General features: G+C 36.2%; 1 long non-coding RNA gene across 1 annotated transcript; it reads left to right on the forward strand.

Moving 5' to 3' along the window:
• Positions 1–110: 110 nt before the first annotated feature.
• LOC308058734 lies at positions 111–21,337 on the forward strand. Its single transcript, XR_013925940.1, has 2 exons — positions 111–15,345; positions 15,378–21,337. It is a non-coding gene; the product is annotated as an uncharacterized lncRNA (long non-coding RNA).
• The last annotated feature ends 814 nt before the right edge of the window (positions 21,338–22,151 follow it).

The raw sequence follows: 22,151 nt of genomic DNA on the forward strand, positions 1-22,151 counted from the left end.
TCAGGGGTCCTCAAACTTTTTAAACAGGGGGCTGGCACGCGGATGAAGTGGCAGGCAGTCATCTGCGGCTGCTTGGTTTCCCCACCCAACCCCTGGGTAGGGGCGGGGGGCAGGTGTGCAGGGGGGTTCTGTAAATACTGGGGGCTGGATTGAGGACCCTGGGGGGGGGGCGTATCCAGCCCGTGGGCCGTAGTTTGAGGACCCCTGTTCTGAATTGTGCCATCTCTGTCACTGAATAAGAAAGTAATGGAATTTTAAAGTTGCATGTATCTGTGATTAAAATGTTTTAGTGTCCAAATCCATTTAATCTCTATGTGCTCATTTGATCTTAAACTGTGACGCTGTTGAAACAAGAAAATCTGTGGGTTAATTCTTCAAGAGAAAATGGACATTTTAGGGTCATTTTTCTGAAAAATCTATGAACAAAACTAAAGTGAGAGAGTGAGAAATTGTTAACTAAGGGGCTTGTTATTAAAGAAGGAAGATACAAAACAGCATAAAAGTTAAAAAATAGCATAACTGGAAAGAACATTAGCACTTTTGAGAAGAAAAGTGTGATCTGTAGTCAATAAAAAGGAAAGGATAAATAAGATATTTAAGGCGGAATTTCTAATTTTTCTAGTAAATGTTAGCCAGTACCTGGTATGGTATATTTAGCAGAACTCAATTATTTATCATGAACCATGGCATACTTCCAGTCACTGCAATCACTATACATATGACAAAATGGAAAATTCACTGGAATGGATGTATACACTTCATTATAAGTAAATGAAAATTCAAAGATTTCTCTAAATATGGTGAATATCAGTCTTTCTAATCAGAATAAGAAGAGGAAGAAAGAAGAAAGAAGAAAAAGAGGAAAGAAGAAACAAGAAAGATTCTCAAATTGCCATGCACAGGAATAAAACCTATAATACATATTAAAGATCTAAAATAGATTTCATGGAAATATAAAACATCCAGAAAACATAAGTAATAGCATTTTTTTTTAAATTGAAATGCAATAATTCTTTATTTTTATGCAAATAATATCCAGCAATAAAGTGGAAGAGTAATGTGATCCATTTCTACACATTTTATGACTAAAGAAGTTACATCCTTGAAAGAGTGTCTTTGAGCTTCACTAGTTTTAAAAACTCATTGTTACTTCTAATATGACAGTAAATGCCAACTTTTTTTCTAAAAATTTCCACACAGTATATTAGCAGGTAAAATATATTTTAAATGTCAACAGATGTTATATTAAAATAAAATTTTTGCTTTTGAATAAAGCAAAGTATTTGAAAGAAAGAAAATGCACTCTTCCTCAAAAAAACCCACATGAGTAAATATCTACTTTAAAATATAAATTAGAATGCTGAATATTTTACTGGCAAACCAAAAGCCAAGGTCATTTACATTTGGGGATCTCTCACTGTAAATGCTTGTCTATAATAATAAAAAAAAAAAAAAAAAAAAAAAAAAAAAAAATCAAACATTTTTATAAAAGCACCTAGGAAAGCTTCAGTTTGTGCACTTCAAAGTTATTTGAGGTATGGCAGAATCAGTCAGCGTGATTTTGTTCTGAAGCTACTTACAAAATGATGTTGTATACATACAAAATTATTTGTATGGAAATAAAAAACCATGGCTGAGCAATCTAGACTAAAGTTGATCTTAATAGAAAGAAGTTCTGTATTCAGAAAATATAAGAAAAAAATTAATGGTAATATATTTTCAAAGGTGAATAGTTTTTTTGACTTCTATCTTTTTAGGGCTGAGGATATTTTATCTGTCATGGGCCCCACTGTTTTTAATATTAGTGTTTTCTCTCTTTCCACCTTTTTTTTTTTGTTTTGTTTGTTTTTACTGTGAAATATTGTATTAGCTTTATCCTACCTTGCTATGAAGATCTTGGCAATTATATTAAGGCAACTGAAACATTACTAAGACTAAAAGCACCAGGAGGATTTGAACACAATCACATTTAATTTAGTAATTGAAACTATCACCTTACCTGTCATAATACAGAATGATTTTTACAAGATAGATAGTGCAGAGAGCTGTGTTGCTACACAGAGCTATGAGGGGTAGGTGCAAGATCCTCATAAAGCTCAAATAAATAACCTGTTTATTTAATCTCTAATCAGTTAAACAGCTTTACCTGCTTCCCTCTGAATGCCCTGGATAGTACAGCTCTAATCACTGATGAGATTGCAGCTGAATCTTCTTTTTATATTCAGGTTTTAAGATAAGGTAAAGGATAAATTCTTAAATTTTCTCCTGTTTTGATTAACACGTTGCAAAAATAGAGCAAAAATCTTATGCACTTTAATACAGATCTATAAGAATCTTGTGGCTATTAATTTAAAAATCTTCTCTACACACTATTTCATAATTTTTAAGGATTATATTGAGACCAAACTAAACCAAACTGTGCTCAAAATCCTTAGTATTGTAGGATATCAAAATCCCCTCTTCATATCGAAGTCAACATAAATTTCCTGAAAATAAATTAGCTTAGTGTGAGATAATTTGTTGACCTCTTGCATAGTTAAAAAACAAATGTCTATAGATTTGTCAAACCTGTACCTCTTAACCTGACTTCTACACATGATATTAGCCTAATTACTGAGTGCCAATATAACAGATCAGGTGATACTAAGCACCAACTTTTTCCAGACAGTGGTCTAGATTACCCATCAAGTTTAGCCCTTTCTTTCCTACATTGTTAATACCTTTATTCTACACAAGTAAAAAATGGATTGATGATGATGTGATTTTCAGTTAAATAAAGTGTGTGTGTGTGTAAGTGCTTCTGACTGTAGGTTAAGTGGTCTGATCTAGTGGCTGCTAATTAATTCAGGGAAAGTCCTCAGAGGACTTTTTTTTTTTTTTCTTTTTTTTTTTTTTTTTTCTGAGCCACTGGGACACTACAGGTTCATGAATATTCTGGATGCTTTCTTTAGTCACTTAACACATGTAAATAGTGTCTGCATTTGGACATTATAAATCCAAATTATAATGATTGTATACACAAAGTATGTAGTATACATACACATGTACATGAATTAGTTTGTGGAGTTACTGAGGGAAATTTTACATTTACCTACAGCATTTTGCACACTGGTATCACTATCAGGGCCAGAAGCACATTTACATGTCTGCAATAAAGCTTGTCTTTTACCCATTATTTGGTTTAACCGTTGTTGTGGTTTAAATTTGGTAGGTAGTTAATATCCACATGTGTTTACTTGCTTCCCCTCAGTGGGATGGAGGAGAAAATCCAAAGTGTAAAAGGTGAGGTAAGGACAGTTTAAAAGGTAAATCAAAAGCTACATGTGCAAGCAAACTAAAATAAGGAATTAACTCACTATTCCCATGGGCAGGCAGGTGTTCAGCCGTCTCCAGGAAAGCAGGGCTCCATAACACATAATGGTTACTTGGGAAGATGAACACTTAACTCCAAACATCCCCCTTTTGCCCTTCTTCCCTAACTTTTATTACTCAGCATGGTATGGGATATTATTTTAGTCAGTTTGATACAAGAATTATTTACTTTAAAAACGAAAAAGAGAGGCAGGAAAAATATATGTAAATATATATACAGTGAAAAACAAGAGTTTGAAAAACAGAAGATGTTAGTTAATCCTTACAGTCAACGAAACATGGCCTTGGGAGAAGGAATAGACACCATAAATACGTCAAACTGGGACACAAGATAAGCTTAAGGAGAACCAAAAGGTTAATAAGACTTAAAAAATCCCATCCCCATAGAACATGCCCAGTGAAAAAAAAAAAAAAAAAAAAAAAAAAAAGAATGCTGTACCTTTAAATGGAGATGAAGCTTGTAGGAATCAATGAGAATTAAGTGTGACTAAATCTCATTGTAAAGAATTGTTCAAAGTGTATAAAAAGTTTTACTATGTGTCAAGAGGGTTGCTAGCTTTGTGGATTTACCACCTAGCACCCACCTCTGCGCAGACATGCAGTAAGCAAGTATCTCGACTCTGTGTGTGGATCAGCTCTTGCACACTGGGTGAAGAACCCAGAGTTGGGTCAGCAGTTCTGTGTCCCCTCCCAGCTTCTTGTGTACCCCCAGCCTACTCACTAGTGGGACAGCATAAGAAGCAGGAAAGGTCCTGACGCTGTGTAAACATTGCTTAGCAATAGCTAAACCATCTGTGTGTTATTGACACTGTTTTGGTCACAAATCCAAAACACAGCACCACACATGAGCTACTATGAAGAAAATTATTCCAGTCAAAACCAATACATCATACAGTTTAATACAGTGGTCAGTAATCTTCAACCACATTAGTGCACCTGTAAGAAAAAGAAAACATGAGTAGTTCTGGGACACCTTACTTTCCAAGTCATCTTTATTGTCTCAGAACATACCAAAGCTCATGCCTACCAGCAAGTATGGACTCTTACTTGTACAGTATGGAGGCAAAAATACCTAATTTTGTCAATTTTGCTGGATCTTAGGACTAGGACAGTCCTGTCTGATTATAATGTGGAGTTTTGTCTTTGCTATCAGAATAGTTTTAAGTCCATTCTATATAGAAAATGAGTTAAAAAAGAAGATACCATACATCTTTGTCCATTATTTATAAACATGAAGACTTTAAGCTTCAAGGTAATACAAGGGAAAAAAAAAAGGGGGGGGGGGAGGGGGTAACGTGTTTAAGAAAATAATAAAAAAGTATTCTTTCCTGGACTTAGGTAAATTGAACAGAATACTTTAGTACTATCTGTGCCCTTATTTTAAACCTTCTGGAAACAATGTGATTTGATGCATCAATAGAAAGTTATTATGTTAAATTTTTAATAAACATTCTAACATCAACCTGTCATAACACATACCTTACTGCTACATATAATTACCCAGGAAGAAGTCTTGGTTCTTTTTATATCAATATTTCTTGCTTCTTTGGAATGTTTTTATAGTAAAATGATATTTTTTTTTAATGTATTGATGTCAGAATGTCTTTAAGAGTGTAAATTAAAGTATTTTATCTTTGTAACATCTGTTCAGTTACAAACCAAAATCAAAAGAAAAATAATATTTCCATCCACTGAATGAAAAACCTTCATTCTTTCCTAAATAGAGAACCTGAGGCAGATTTAGAAAGACTCTTTGGCAGCTAAAACTGAAATTGGCTAGTTCTGAGCTGTATAATTAAAATATAGCAATACAAACATCACGTCCCAGTAGCTCCCTAGACATATTTTATTTTATTTGAAAGTCATCTGAGTACTCCCAAGAGCTTAAACTGTTACCAAAACACACAAGACACACATAAACACTACAGCTTCATGAAATGGAAATACAGTGTTTTGCTTTTTAATAAATAAATAAATGAATGCTACTGTTTAGACAATGCTACTACTAAAAACTCCTACCCCAAGAAATAAGAACTCTGTTTAATAAACCACCTCAGAATTAAGCAATTAAACCCCATGTTTTCCCTGCAGAATGTGCAACCAACCAGCTAGAGTCTGGGTTACATGATGGGCAGCCATGGGGAGAAAAGCAAGGAAATTATTTAATGGGATTTCTGTTCAAGCCAAACCACACGCAATTTAGCTTTTTAAGACAGTAATTTAAGTGCTTAAACTTAGATGCCCACTTATATTTGAACCAACAAGTATCTAAGATAGCTTCACTTTCCTGGCATACTGGACACAGGACTTTAAGGAGACCCACATAATTCTCATGCAGCAGCTGGTGTCCAGGCAGGATATGATTGTGTCTAAAATGGCACTAGGCACATGTCTAAACATTCAAAATGTGATTCCAAAAGGACAGAGTATTTGGGAAAGCCTTATCATATCAATTCAGATTTTTTTTTTTTTTTTCCAGAATTCAGTCAGCTATGTAGAAAAGATGTTCAGTATTTTTAGACAATAACATTTTCAGTCTTTGAGGGCTTTATATAAGTCTTTACATGAACTGGAATAAACATTTCCCAAAAGCATATGTTTCCATTTCATCTGATTTATAGTGTGCTATTAATGTATTATTAATATTTATTATACATAAATACTACATTATTTCAAACCTAAATCAACATTGTTGCATGATTAAATGGGCATCAAAAAGGTGTATTATGAAAAACATTTTAAAATGCTATTCAGTATTTATCATGATGCTTTTAGATGTGCTTTTAAGTGTGCAACATATTTGTTCACAAAGCCTCTCATACAAAAGATTACAGCCAAATGGAGTTGCAAAACACAGGAAAACAACTGAAAAAGTGTCAAATGTATCCCAGCAAGAAATGTGGCTCAGTTTTACACAGAAATATTATCAAATATAGGTTTGCCATATTTACAGATAAATCTAATATGAGATGAAAATATGTAACTTTAATGCAGTTTTTAAACTCTGAGAAATTTGAATCAAAATGTAACACTATGTGACTATAGATACTGAGAAAACCCCAGTATTTTTATATTGCTTAGGTTTTTAGATATCCTTTCTGACAGCACAGGTTAGTAACTGCTGATAGAGAGAGTTGATTCATTTCATATACAAGCTGCTTACGGGGATGAAGATCTCTTCCACTTTTTTCTCTTTCCTTAACAAAATAACTCACTGTCTTCACTAATATAGTGCTTCAAAAGATTTCAGTTTCTTTCTTTCAACAGAAAATAATTTTATGTAGCATCCATAAGTTTCAGTTAAAAAAAAAATTAAACCTTTTACCAATTATAGCCTTTATACATAAAAAATATTCAGAATTTTGTGCAGCACTGCAGAGATCAGTATTAATCATCTTTTTTTTTTTTTTAGAAATGTCTCTTTAGTTCAATTTGTAGGATCCCAATAACTGAATTAGAAAACTATCTCTACACATTCATTGCAAGATTTGTTTGAAAAAGTTAACACCTTTGTTTATCAGGTACATATACATAAATTTTATTTTCAGTATATGAGTCCATATTCTTCACTGACTTTTGCTCATACAACATGGATATTGCTTCAATGGACAGAAAATAGGTTGTCCTATTTGTTATTCTGGTTTCATCTAAAATATATCTTCCAGCTGTTTTATTTTGTCAAAACCTTTCATGCTTTGTTGCAGAATAAAACCTGAACGCATTTTAAAATTTTTACATATACATATGCATATATATACAGCAACAGGATGTACTTTAGTCTCATACTTTTAAATATAATACCATGTATTGTCACCTACTACTACTCTATCACATCATGAGCTAAGTAACGGGTTTACAGTGTATGACTGTATACAAATAGTCTCTAAAATGGTCATGTTGAACACTATCTGTTGTGTCAGATTTAGATTAGAAGGGGCAGTATATTTACTACCTCGATAATATCACTAACCGATCAGTCTGAAATTATTACAGGATGATTACAGATTGACTTCAGCAGAAAGTGAAACCTGAGTTAACATTTCTTCATTACTAAATCAAAACAGTTGTTTTTATGAAGGTGTCACCAAAACTGGGAATTAGAAAACTCCTTAACACCAATGTAACATTAAGAAGCAGGCATTCCTTTATTACAGCACTGGATGCACAGGGGATTGTTCCACCTAATGTGCATCCTGTATGTTTCATTCAAACAAAATTATACAATCCACACATGTTTATGCATTACATTGCTTGGAAAAATCATACGTATTCATTCAATAGGCAGTACTATGTTAATTTAGCATCACACATGCTCTTTACAGCTATCTCAGAGTCTTCTATGGAGTCTCAAACAATAGTTGAACTTATAGTTACAGCTGACTGATCACCAATCCTCAATTTAATTCCCTTATGGCAAGCCCAAGGAGTCCCAGTTTGTTTCAGTAGTTACCTGTACAATGGTCTCCTCAGCTACCATACAGTGTCCTCAGTGACCATAAGTTTTAAATGACTCTTTCCCTCTTGCCACAAAATTACACAACCAGGGTTGGTTAGCAATCTCCCCATAGTGATTACACTGAAACAAACGATATAGTTGCAAAGCTAAACCAGACTGTATTACATGGTACAAAGGCACTGAAGACCTGCGGAGGAGCTTTCCTTTTTTAAGTTTCAATTTTGTATTATAAACTAATGCATAAATAGTATTACCTCTTTGACTTGCAAACTAATGCTGTTTTCTGTATCCTTATAGAATTAGGGTTTTTTTCTCTGTCACGCTTTCACATGACATGTATGTCAAGAGTGTAAATACAGATGCTGGTCAGATTCTAGGAATCATCTCATCTAATGGTAGGTGTCTGCTGCCTACATAACTACAGGTGATTCAGTCATCCAGACACTACAAATCAGTGGAATCAAATACTTTTTTTGCCACGATTCATCTGACTTATTTTGTATGTTTATCATGAAATGAGATGGATGTCGTCCTAGAAGTGATTATTTCTCTCCCCTGATTACTGAGAGAGCTGTTTGTCTCAGTAACTTTCCGCAATAGTTATCTTGCATGATGTCATGTGAATCTTACTTGCTGTGCAGAATTTCAAATGTGGATCATTGATTTCTGTCTGACTGCGAGGGCTGCTGCCAGTGTCCCGCGTGCATCAGTAGGCCTTCAGCGCCCTGATCAGCCTCCTGTGGAGTGACCTGTCAGGAGCAACACCAGCTCAAGCTGTTGCTCTGGTATGAGCTATGAGGCAGTAGTTGTGAGTTGTCAGTGTGAAAATGAGGATTATTCATTAGTTCTAACTGTGGCATAGCTGGATACCAGGGTGCACAACCAGGGCGCTTCAGTCACAATCCCTCTGGGGGGTGTGGGGGTGTTGGGGAGGAGGAACTCCATGGCTACTCCTCAAATTAGATAAAATAAAAGACTGGTATGAGGCAATAGATGGACTTGAATATAGGTGCTTGCCTGAACTCTTGGTGAGGTTCACAAATAAGTAATTGACGGATTGTTACAGGACCTCTCCAGGTGGGAACTTTGGACAGTCCTAAAGGCTCCCTTCAGGCAACTCTAGCTGTTGTAGGGCAGATTGGATGCTTAAAATAGCTAATTACCTTCCTGGGGGGAGGATTTGGCCCTTTCAGAGACTCACCTTGCGTGTTTCTGCTGAACTGATTATATTTACATAATTAAGAGGCTTGTAAATAGTCAATAGAAACTGCTCCTAGGGATGCAAAAATATGTTATGTAGAACTCTCTTATGCAGTTTAGATATTTAAGACATGTTTTTATGTAGTTAAGGTAATCAGTAAAGATGGATACTGCATATGTTGCCATGATCACTTAGGACCATGGGCCAGCAGGATGTTAAGTGAGCAGAACAGTTTAGAGACTCACCTGATCCAACTGAAGACATCACTAGGCAGGGACTAACTGATCAAGAGATGGTTCCCCACATGAGCACTGTCCTATGCCAAAATCACAGTGATTTAGTTTTTTGGTGGGATTTTGTTTGTTTGTGTGCTTTTGTTGTTGGGTGGTTTGTTTTTTGGGGGGAGGATGGGGTGGGGGTGGGGGTGTTGCTATTTTTTTTTTATTATTATTATTTTTTTATTTTTTTTTTAAATTTTTTTTTTTATTTTTTTATTTTTTTTTAGGAAACCTTCTATCCATCAGTTTCTGTGCAACGTTTCTGCTCAGTCCTGCCCTTTGCTGTTCCTGATTAACTGTACTTCCTAGATTGATTGACATCACCCCCGCCATGTCAATTGACTTTTGTCTGCCAATCACTGGACTCCTTTCTGAACATGGTTACGATCACAGAACCTGCTCTGTTTTCCTTGTTTGGATATTAGGGGAATGTACGCTTCCTGGTGAGGACACTGCCCATTCCTGTCCTGATTTCACACTGGTTCAATTTCCTTTGCAGAGCAGCTCTGCTTTGCTGCCTCCCTGGCAGCTTTAACGGTAAATAGTAGAGAAAGTAATCTCGTACTCAATTCTTCCTATTCTATAAATTCAAGACTAAATTATTTTGCTGGTGGCCAGCATTTCCTTCACCAAGAGTTTACAAACCTCGAAAAAGTTAATTTTTTCAAGAACTGCTGGCAATTACTCATGTCTGTCAAACTATGAAAACATCATTCACCATCTAATGTTAGAAAGTCACTTGTAGTAATGTCAAGAGTCATTACTAGGTTTCCATGAACATTTCTATGCAACAAGATCTGGCTGTAGTGAAAGGCTTTAGAGAAGATAGTTTAAAGCTTGAGAAGCAAGCTGATTCAAGTATTTTTAACCTTGCAATAAACAAGAATTTATCTAAACATTAGACATCAGTAGAAAAAGCATAGCAGAAAGCACAAAAAGATAAAATTAATATGGGTTATGACATATCCAGAACTTCCAGTAACTGGAAGATACGTAGACTTTTGGAAACACTGAGTTAATTTGTCTATTTGTAATGCTAATCTGGTATTCAAATTTGTGAAAAATCATCTATCAATAAGTTATTTTCTGATTATTTCTAATATTCTTTTTGAATCATAGAACCATTTAAGTTAGAAAAGACCCTTAAGATCATCAAGTTCAACTGTTAATGTAACACTACCTAGCCTAAGAGCAGAAAGTTGGTTACACTTATGTGATGCGTTGACCCCAGCCAGCATCCAAGCACACAAACAAACCACTTGCTCCCTCCCCCCTCACATCAGTAGGACAAGGGGAGAGAGCTGGAAGAGCAAAAGTTTGAAAACTTGTGGGTCGAGACAAAGACCATTTAACAGGTGAAGGAAAGGGAAACCAAATCAAACCAAGCCAAAACAGACTCCCCCCAAAAAACCACCAAAAAGAAGAAAACAGAACTGAAGCAAGGGAAATCACTCCATCTCTCACAGGCAGGCTTATGCCTACCCAGTCATTAAACATTCCAGTTGACTGGAAGTTAGAAAAGGTGACACACATCTACAGGAGGGGCAGGAAAGACTATCTGGGGAACCACAGGCCTGTCTGTCTGACCTCAGTGCTGGGGAAGGTTACGGAGCAGATCATCCTGAGTGCCATCACGTGGCACGTGCCGAACAACCAGGGGATCAGGCCCAGTCAGCATGGGTTTATGAAAGGCAGGTCCTGCTTGGCTAACCTATCTCTTGCTATGTCAAGGTGACCTGCTTAGTGGATAAGGGAAAGGCTGAGAACATTGTCTACTTGGACCTTAGTAAAGCTTTTGACATCATGTCCCACAGCATTCTTCTGGAGAAACTGGATGGTCATGGCTTGATGGGCATATTCTTTCCTGGGTGAAAAACTGGCTGTATGGCCAGGCCCAAAGTGTGATGGTGAATGTAATTAAATCTAGCTGGCATCCCGTCACAAGTGGTGTTCCCCAGGCCGCAGTATTGGAGCCAGTTCTTTTTAATACCTTTATCAATGATCTAGATGAGGGAATTGAGTGTACCCTCTGTAAGTTTGCAGAGGACACTAAACTGGACCAGGAGTGTTGAACTGCTTGAGGAAAGGAAAACTGCAGAGGGATCTGGACTGTCTGGATTGATGGGCCAAGGCCAACTGTATGAGATTTAAGAATGCTAAGTGCTGGATCCTGCATTTGGGTCACAGCAACCTCATGCAGCGTTACAGGCTGGGGCAAGAGTGGTTGGAAAAGTGCCAGGCAGAAAAGGACCTGGGGGTGTTGGCTGACAGCCAGCTGAACATGAGCCAGCAGTGTGCCCGGGTGGCCAAGAAGGCCAACAGCATCCTGGCTTGTATCAGAAACAGTGTGGCCAGCAGGGATGGGGGAGTGATTGTCTCCCTTCACTCAGCACTGGTGAGGCCACACCTCAAATTCTGTGTTCAGTTTTGGGCCCCTCACTACAAGAAAGACACTGAGGTGCTGGAGCATGTCCAGAGAATGGCAACAAAGCTAGTGAAGGATCTAGAGCACATATCCTATGAGAAGAAACTGAGGGAATGGCGGTTATTTAGTCTGGAGGCTAAGGGGAGACCTTATCGCTCTCTACAACTTCATGAAATGAGGTTGTAGGCAGGTGAAGGTAGGTCTCTTTTCCAAAATAACAAGTAATAGGATGAGCGGAAATGGCCTCACTTTACACCAGGGGAGGTTTAGATTGGTTGTTAGGAAAAAAAATCTTCACTGAAAGGGTTGTCAAGCATTGGAACAGGCTGCCCAGGGAAGTGGTTGAGTCACCATCTCTGAAGGTATTTAAAATGTGTGTAGATGCAGCACTTAGGGACATGGTTTAGTGGTGTATTTAGCAATGTTAGTTTTATGGTTGGTCATGATAATCTGGAGGTTATTTTCCAGCCTAAATGATTCTATGATTCTACAGTGTGAGAAATTATGATTATCAGGAGTATAATCACAGTATGGTTACAATAGTAGTCAATAGATTTCTGTTTCTGAGGTACCATCACACAAATATGAGTTTATAAGGTTTTTTTTAAAGAATCTTTAGCCAGTTTTAATCCAATTAGTTCTCTTTTTCCATGTAGCTACATATTTGTTCCTGTATAAAGGGCTGAAATGTGTTGACTAAACTTTAATAGCCTACCTTCTTATATGGAATTTATCTTCTTCTGTATCTTAGGTTGACTGTTTATTAGACTGTCAGTTTTATTTAAGGGGTAGAATGTCTCTAAGAGACTTTGAGTATTTAAAGTTGTCCTAGGAAACATCAGAAATGAGCAAATGTTTGTGACTAGTCTTTTGGTCTCTAAAGCTGATAAGACCACTTTTTTTACTATCTTGACAGTATATCTTGTTCAGATTACTGGAAAACTGACATGCATATGTCAAAATGCATATGAAAAAAAAAAAAAAAAATCTTAATTGATTCAGAAGACAATCCTGAAGCACCAGACTTAATCCTTAGGGCAGTCCAACTACTCTGCTGAATATTTCTCATGCATTTTAAACCTTTTCATATTCACATTATAAAAAGCAATACTGTTAATCCATGTTAAACTATCCACTTCACAAATTATCAATATTTTATTAATTGAAAGGATTTTTTGATGTTAGAAGCTTCAATTTAACTTTGCATGAACATCTGCTCTGACCTGCAGAATATATTAAATCAGGTAATATTTAATTTAGAATGTAATGTCCTGAGAACAGATTCCTTCTAATGTTTCATACACATTTATGCTATAAAACAACAACTTCATAACAGTGTAAATGAGAACTCAATTCTATGACATTACAAGGATCTCTTAGGGGATGGTGTGTACTTTCAGTTCTCATTAATTAATTGTGTCTGGGCAACCTGTTAATTCAAGATTAGATGGTTTCATGAAACAGAATGCATATTGCTTTCTAGGATAATCTGGTGAGTGCTTTTGTGATTTACTGACATCAGCTAATAAACATAAATACCACTTCTGGACACCAACTATTTTCTACCTTTCAGCAAAAGTTACCATACATACAATTGGGAGCATTTTTGTGTTTAAAAAAATACATGAAATGAAGTTACATCACTCAGATATTTCCTTTTGGAGTGCCTTTTAATTAAAGGATTAGAGTGAAGATCTGCCTTATTTTAACCATTTTTATACCCTATTGTGCATTATACTAAACCCAAAACTCTTTAGTTTCACAGTACAATTTATGTCTAGGTTACTAAATTAGTCACCTAATTTAGGTGTTCTTGTGCCTACAAAATATGTGCATTGAGAGTATAGCCAGTGCAAAGTGCTAGGGACTTCCGATGGCCTCTTGAGGACAATTCAGAATGTCTTTGTGAGGATTTTTGCATTCATTGAATAAGAAAGCCAGACATTTTGTAGAAAGTTTAAATGCTTGTACACATTTGGTGAGAAACCAAATAGAAATGGCCTAGGGGAGTATCTGACTGAGCATATAATTCTAGGAGTCACATCTAATCATATGTCAGCTAGGGATTTAGAATTCAGAACATTTGCAAATAAGGTCTAATACATAGTGTTTTTTTCCCCAGATGTAGGAAATTTGTATTAAAGGGGGCGTGAACCTCTTTATTTTGCAACATTAGACATTAGGCTATGTGATACTGTAGGACATAACTATCTTCATCCTTAAATTTAAGCTAGGCTACAAAGGAAAGAGCATAATTCCAAAGTGTGGCAAGTCAAGCAAGTGGAGCAGAAGGCTGGTTTGTCTGAGCAGGGATTTTCTAGAATTTAGGTGGAAAAGGAAAGCATACAGACATTGAAGGCAATGGCAGGCAGCATGGGAAGACTACAGAGATGCTGCTTGCCAATGTAGGGAGAAAATTTGTGCAGCCCAAGCTCAATTAGAGTTCAAGCTGGCAAGCACTGGGTAAAGGACAACAAAAGGGGTTGTTTTTTTTGTAAATATGTTAACAGGAACAGGAGGATCATAGATAACATTGGTCTGTTATTTGATGAGGCCTGTCACCTCACAAATAGGGATGTAGACAAAGCAGATATGTTTAATGCCTTCTTCACCTCTGTCTGTAACACTGGTGACACTTCTGGAATGCCCAGAGCCCTGTGTTGGAAAACTGTGACTGGGGGAGTAATAAAATCCCAGCTGACCTTGAATTTGCTTGAGACTTGCTGCTGCAGCTGGTTGTACATAACTCTATGGGTCCTGTTGAAATTAATCCCAGGGTACAGAAAAAGCCGGTCGATATTATCACAGGACCTCTTGACACTATTTTCAACAGTTGTGGGAGTCTGGAAAGGTCCCAGTTGACTGGAAGCTGGAAAATGTTGCCCAGGTTTTCAAGAAGGGTAAGAAGGAAGACTCTGGTAATTGCAGGTCTGTCAGCCTCATCTCAGTGCCTTGTAACACTATAGAGACAAGTTATTGTGGGAGTTACAGAAAAACACCTGAGAGTCAAGGCAGCATTGGTCATATTCAACATGGATTCACAAGGGAAAAGTCCCACTTAACCAACTTAATTTCCTTTTATGACAAAGTCACCACCTAGCTGACCAAAAGAAGCCAGTAGACGTGGTGGCTTTGGATTTTAGCAAAGCTTTCAATACTGTTTCTCATCGTATACTTCTGGACAAAGTCTTCAGCACACAGGTAGACAAGTCCATACTACGCTGGGTGAGCAATTTTCTGATGGGTAGGGCTAAAAGGGTTGTAGTAAATGGGGTTACATCACACTGGTGGCCAGTCACTGTTGGGGCTCCCCAGGGCTCAGTTTTAGGGCCAGTGCTCATATTGACACAGGAATCAAATATACATTAAGTAAGTTTGCTGATGATACTAAACCAGGAGGAGCTGTGGACTCCCTCGAGGGTAAAGAGGCCTTACAGAGAGATCTGGATAGACTGCAGAGCTGGGCAACCAACAGCCATATGACATTTAAAAAGAGAAAGTGCTGGATTCTGCACCTGGGATAGGGCAATCCTGGCTATATGCACAAGCTGGGGGACAAGAAGCTGGAGAGAAGCCCTGCGGAAAGAGATCTGGGGGTCTGGGCTGATGGCAGGTTGAATATAAGTCAACAGTGTGCTCTGGCAGCCAAAAGGGCCAATCATGTCCCAGGGCGCATCAAGCACAGCAAAGCTGGCCGGTCAAGGGAGGTGATTGTCCCGTTCTGCACTGCACTGGTGCAGTACTGCCTTGAATAGTGTGTGCAGTTTTGCAAGCCTCAACGTAAGAGGGACATCAAACTACTTAGACTGTGTCCAGAGGAGGGTGACCAAGATGGTGACAGGTCTCGAGGGTAAGACCTAGCAGGAGTGGCTGAGGTCATTTGGCTTGTTCATCTTGAAGAACACTGAGGGGTGACCTCATGGCAATCTACAATTTCCTCAAGGAGGGCAGCAGAGGGGGAGGTGCTGATCTCCTCTCCTGGTGACCAGCAATAGGACACAAGATAATGGAACAAGGCTGCATCAGAGGAAGTTCAGATTGGACATTACAAAAAGGTTCTTTGCAGAGGGGGTGGTCAGTCACTGGAACAGGTTCCTCAGGGAAGTGGCCATGGCACCAAGCCTGTCAGAGTTTAAGGAGCACGAGGACAACACTCCTAGTCACATGGTTTAGTTTTAGGTAATCCTGAGAGGAGCAGGGAGTTGGACTCGATGATCCTTATAACTTCCTTCCAACCTGAGATACACTGTGATCCTATGACTCATTGTCCTGAATGTTTTTTGTTCAAAGTTTCTATAAAGATCATAGAATCATAGAACAACCTTGGAAGAGATCCTGAAAGATCATCTGATCCAAGATTCATGGCAAAGAAATCCTATATGTGATTATCTAGCTCAATCTCCATTAATGGGGCCTCCACCATATCATTTGGGAGGTTGTTCCAGTGATTGATTCTTCTCACTTAAAAAAAAAAAATCCTTACATTGAGATGAAACATCTCCCAGTGTAACGTACTCATTGTCCCTTGTCTTCTCCTAGTGGCTTCTTGTGAAGAGAGGGCCTCTGTCCTCTTTGTAGCCACCTGTCCTGGTTTCAGCTGGGATAAAGTTATTCTTCTTAGTAGCTGGTGCAGTGCTATGGTTTGGATTTGGTGTGAGAGCAATGCTGATAGCACATGGATGGTTTAGTTGTTGCTGGGTGATGTTTATACTAAATCAAGGACTTTTCGGTTTCTCATGCCCTACCAGCAAGAGGGCTGGAAGGGCATGGGAAATTGAAAGGGGACACAGCTGGGACAGCTGACCCTAACTAGCCAAAGGCATATTCCATACCATATGATGTCATGCTGAATATATAAACTGGGGGAAGAAGAAGGAAGGTGGGGACATCTGGCATGATGGCGTTTATCTTCCTGAGTAACTGTTATGCATGATGGAGCCCTACTTTCTTGGAGATGGCTGAACACCTGCCTCTGATGGGAATGAATGATTTCTTTGTTTTGCCTTGCTTATGTGTGTGGCTTTTGCTTTACCTATTAAATTGTTTTTATCTCAACCCCTGAGTTTTACATTCCTTTCTGATTGTCCTCCCCATCCCTCTGGGTGAGGGGGAGTGAGCAAGTGGCTTCATGGTGCTTGTGGTGCTTGGTTGCTGACCCGGTTTGTAGCACACCACCAACCTTTATGTACTGGAAAACTGTAATGAGATCTCCCTGAGCCTTCTTTTCTCCAGGGAGAAAAGACCTAGCTACTTTTGTCTTTCCTCATAGTGCAGGTTCTCCAAAAATGTATTGCTGTTCTTATGTCACAAGGACACCACAGGAAGCCTAGGGGAGATCTATGTCACGCAAAATAAATCCAGATATTCTGCTCTAGGCCAGTGTGGAATAGAGCTAATCAGTATAATTTTGCTAGTGCCCCTCCTGAAAAAGAAGACAACTATTGCTCTGTGTTTGTGGTATTTTGACAGAAAGCGTTGTACAAAAATTGATACCATTTTTACCCTTCTTTTTGTAAAAAACACACAAATTCTAGAGGAGTTTTGTATGTTTGTTGGTTTGTTTGTTTTTTGAAATATATGAGCATGTGCATATACACTGATGTTATTGGTGTGTAGAAATAGATAAATACACTCAAGACTCTAAAGGTGGAAGATTTTATTCTGAGTCTGCAATTGTAATTTCATATATATTTGAAGGAAGCATTTTATACCAAAGTTAATAATACACAATTTTGGATGATTTTCCAACCACGCTTGTTTAATTATATTATTATGGATTATAATTTCATTAAAATCACATTTCCTCTGTTTATTTACTGTCAGGTTCCAGTTGCAATAGATATTTAATTATTTTTTTTAATCCTCTCACGCAAGTCGTATTCAGAATTCATATTTATATTTTTAAATTCTTTGTGGTTGTGCCACAAGACAGCTTATTCAATGCAATAGTTTTTTGTCATGTGGTGGTTTGTTTGTTTTTTTAATATACCAAAATAAAAGTGCTACCTTCATACAAAGTAAAAGTGGTTATTCTTTGGTTTATTGGGGAGGATGGGTAAAGTCTGAGACTTCACTACTTACAAAGTAGCAAAGGAGCCAAGGTCTGAATTATCTCTGAATAACAGAGTGCTGAAATGTGCTGTACTAATCACAAGGTTAATGCTAAGCATTGCGTGCTTTTCTGGGTGGAGGTCAGAGTTTAAGATTCTCTCACCTCAGTAGACTAGCAGAGATTTTGCAAGTCTCTTACTGAAAAGACTGAAAGAGCAAAGAAAAAGTGCTCAAATAATAATACAGTCTGTGCAGTATGCACAATGGATACAGTAAATTAAAACAATGTTTTGATTTTATTATTTTCCACCACCAGATTTAAGAGTGCTTTGGATAATCATAAACATGTCATAGACATACACACATGTATATAACAGTACATTTCAGGGTTATTTTAGATAGTCTTTGGAAAGATGAAAGTTTTGAGCAAGGTGCACTATTCTCAGGATCTAGGAAAGGGCTGTTCACTAGTATAGCAACACATTAAAAAATAAAATTAAATTAAAAGAAAGAAAAAAGAAAATAAAGGACCTGCTGTCAGATGTAGATAGCTTCATTTTAACAGCAGGTTTCAGAAAGATGATCAGAGGGAAGAAGGTGTTTGAGAACTTCAAGTTAAATCTATTATTCAGGGCTGTTGTTTGACTCCAAACATGCAAAAGTGAGTAACAAAATTTTTAAATCAATATGTTATCAGAAAAACAGCTAGCAATGTTTACCTGAGGCTGTGATAACACAGTTAGATTCTTTATGAGCTACAGCACCAAATGAAGGAGGAGGTGCCTTAAAACTGGAGAAAACTGTAACAGATTACAGGATATTGAACTGGACCAGTCCATCACAAATAAGCTTATAGCTCAGTAATAAAAAAGCTCTGTGAATTTTTCTTTTTTTCTCTTCACTGCTTTTAAATAGATTTATTATTAATACTAATTAATTAATATTAATATTTTTATTTTTAACAAGTCAAATTACAATATAATGATGTCTATTACAAAAGTGTTTCTATTCAGTATGTTTTACTGCTAAAGCAAATACATGCTTAACATGTAAAAATGTTAAACTATGAATATTCTAAAGCCTATTAAAAATTGCCTCTAATGGTTACTTGTCATGGTTAAAAAGATATTAATATGTTATTGATGTTAATCTTCAAAGTGTGTATACTTTGTACAGTCTCTATTTTAATTACGTTCCAAAACCTACATTGTTTTATTTTCCCAGGATAGGTGAGTAAAAATTATTACTTTACTTTTGTTGTGTTGTTCATGTTGCTAATCCAGTGTTTAACTATTCATTTTATCTCTCCAAACTATCTTTGGCAACTTTTTTTACATCACATAACTTTTAGTTGGATGATAGACACACAAGTGATTTTCTTCAGTTTACATATGGTTTTAAAAATAATTCAGCATATTCTTTCTTAATCTTATACATATACTGTGCTCTGTAATGCTCACTGTGAAAATATTAATTTCCACTTTGGTAACTTACTATAAAATGGTGTAGTTCATAAAAATGTCAAAATATTGAGATAAGGTAATATGTTATGCTTGTCAAAACTTTGAAGATTTATTAAAAAATGCATATAGGTGATATTATGTGAGTAAAATGAAGCTCAGGCAGGTACAGATAATTTTACATGCACAGTCTGACAGAAAAGGAAATTATCTGATGCACTGTGCACTAGTTGAATCCCATACGAAGGTATTCTTAACATATAATTTTAAACATCTTTTAAAGATAATTAAGATAGGAGACATAAATTATTTATATAACCAATTAAAAGTTTACTTCACAGAACAATTTTGAGATAACATATCTAATTCAGCTGCCAGTGGAATTTAACTTGTGGAGGAATCAGGTTTTTGTCACTGATTATATAGGAAACAAAATGAAATTTATCTTATAATATAGGACTGTAGATTAAATTAATAAAATTAGGAAGTCTGAAAGTCTTCTTGGAGTACATTTTTTAAAACAAATTATTCAGGGACAAGTGTGTAAAAGTAAAATAGCAGAATTACAATTTTCTAGAAAACTAATTTCAAATGAAATTAACATTTCAGTATGCTAATTGAGGTGGTTTTTTTGGTAATGGTTTGTGTTTTGGGTGGGTTGTGGTGGGTGTTTTTTTCATTTGTAACTTTATGGGGTTTTTTTGGATTAAATGTTGCTGACTACTCCTTGGCTCACAAGGCTTCACAAATACTGGGTTGCCAGGTCAAGTAAATTATATAAAATAAGAATGCTGATACATTTTAATAGTAACACAAAATAACACAAACTATCAATATTGTAGTCACATTGAACTTAGGAATGATTTACAATTCTTGTAAAAGTTTGCATATCTTATTTTAAATTAATGGTTTTCTAATCACTGCTGCATTTGAACCAATCTGTATTTTATAATTTTAAAATACATATTTTAGTTACTAAAACAAACGACAATATTTTTCTACTGTTTTTTAACACAGGAAATCCAAAATGTACTGATATCATGTTATAGTTTTATTTGAGACTTAAAAAAATGAGTCAGAAGTAATGAGTCAGTCCCTTTGGAATCACTACTTGTACTTTGTTGTCCTTGTTTTGAAGGACAGTCTAAAGTATTTCCAAGTCTTAATGTATCAGTTATTAAATAGCTATTAAACACTTTTGTATCTTCACTAAACACACACTAAAGTGACCTCCATTACTGTCTTCTTTTTTCCCTAGCTCAAATGCATTCCTTTTCTAGTTCTTAAGCCCAGTCCTAGTTCTATGCAGGTGTCTTCCTTTTAAAAGGAAGCCCAAAGGAAGTGAAGGAGTGAAATGATTGTATTTTTAATATATAAATACTAAAGAAAAAAATAATTTGTACCTAATGTATAATTTTTTTTCTTCTTCCTAACAAATGAAAACCAAACAGTTTGCCCTCTCAAGTTTTAGTCATGTTTATATTTTAAATGGACATGATCTTTAAAATATGTTCCTTATTTGACAGAAGAGAAAGATTCCATACCTTATATCAGGCAAGGGTTTTGCTACTATACTTTATGACTGTAGCTATATAAATAAAACATACCAGAGTACATTTATTATCTTCAAGGTAAATTAGCATAGTTCAGCTTGCAGCCTAGGTTATATAGCTTAGACAGCTAACCTACTTTTGTGCCCAAAACTGGGTACCCAAGAACTGTTGGAAGGAATATTTGTTCACACATGACAAAATAATTCCTGAGATTTTGTTAGTGGTTAGTGTTGACAGACACTTGCCAGTGGTTGTACCAAGCTATAATCTTGTTAAATTTAGTAGAATATATGTGTCTACCATTGCAATCCTTAGAGAATTTTTCTTTCAACTAAGGTGTTCAGACTTTTGGGGTGTTCTTTTTTTTTTATTTGCTCACATTCTGTTTGCTATCCTGTCACTTCCAAGGCTGTGAACTGTATCTCTTATCCACAGCACGTTTTTAAGTAATTATGTTTCGTAAAATAAAAGTACACTACCTCAGTGATAGGATGTCAAAAACTGAAAGAATGTTGCTGTCCTTTTTCTAGTACATTTTTTTTTTTAAAAAGGCCACCAAAATATCTTAAGAGAAAGTAGACAGACCAGTTTTTCAGAAACAAAACAAGAAATAAAAGAGTACTGGCATGACTTTGAAAATAGTACTACAATCAGACTTCTGATGGAGAGTTAAGTTCTGGGAAATTCTGCACAGCTTCACAGCTTCGTTCCACTTTCTTCGCACCTTTGGTCAATTGGTAGTCATGGAGACAATCAGGAAAACAGCCAGACACCTGTAAATCACTGTGGAATGAAAGTGCAGATGTCTATTAGCTGTATCTGCTAAATGCAAAAGCAACGCAATGTGAAACTATAATAAAAACTGAGATATATTCATGTTTTTGGTAGAATAAGTAAAAAAACCTTTGTTTTGATATTTTGTTCTGTAATATCTTGAAATAGGACAGTATGCTCAAGAATGAGAAAACAGACACTTATAATTAATTACATTTTAAAAGGAACACCAGAAAACCCTCACAACCTCATAATGATTTATCAGTTGTATAAGTTTAGTTATACAGCGTGGCAGGTAGAATTACTGCATCCTGAAATTTGCAGATGGTTAATTTGATTTCAGACTTTCAAAAGTGACTTTGAAAATAATTTGTTCTGTAAGTAGCAACACAGAATAAAACTGTTTTGGTGTGCTAAAAATGATAAAATAATATAGGTGTTGATCAGTGGAATATTCTATACTTGTACCTACTATATGGGGACATATGGGGAAAGAGGAAATTAAGGAAAAGTCATAGAGCATCAAGCAATTTATTGGTTATTTTATATCTATAAATAAAATATTATAGAAAAAACTTATT

The sequence above is a fragment of the Falco punctatus genome (genome assembly GCF_963210335.1).
Source record: "Falco punctatus genome assembly, chromosome: 2".
Classification (NCBI taxonomy): domain Eukaryota; kingdom Metazoa; phylum Chordata; class Aves; order Falconiformes; family Falconidae; genus Falco; species Falco punctatus.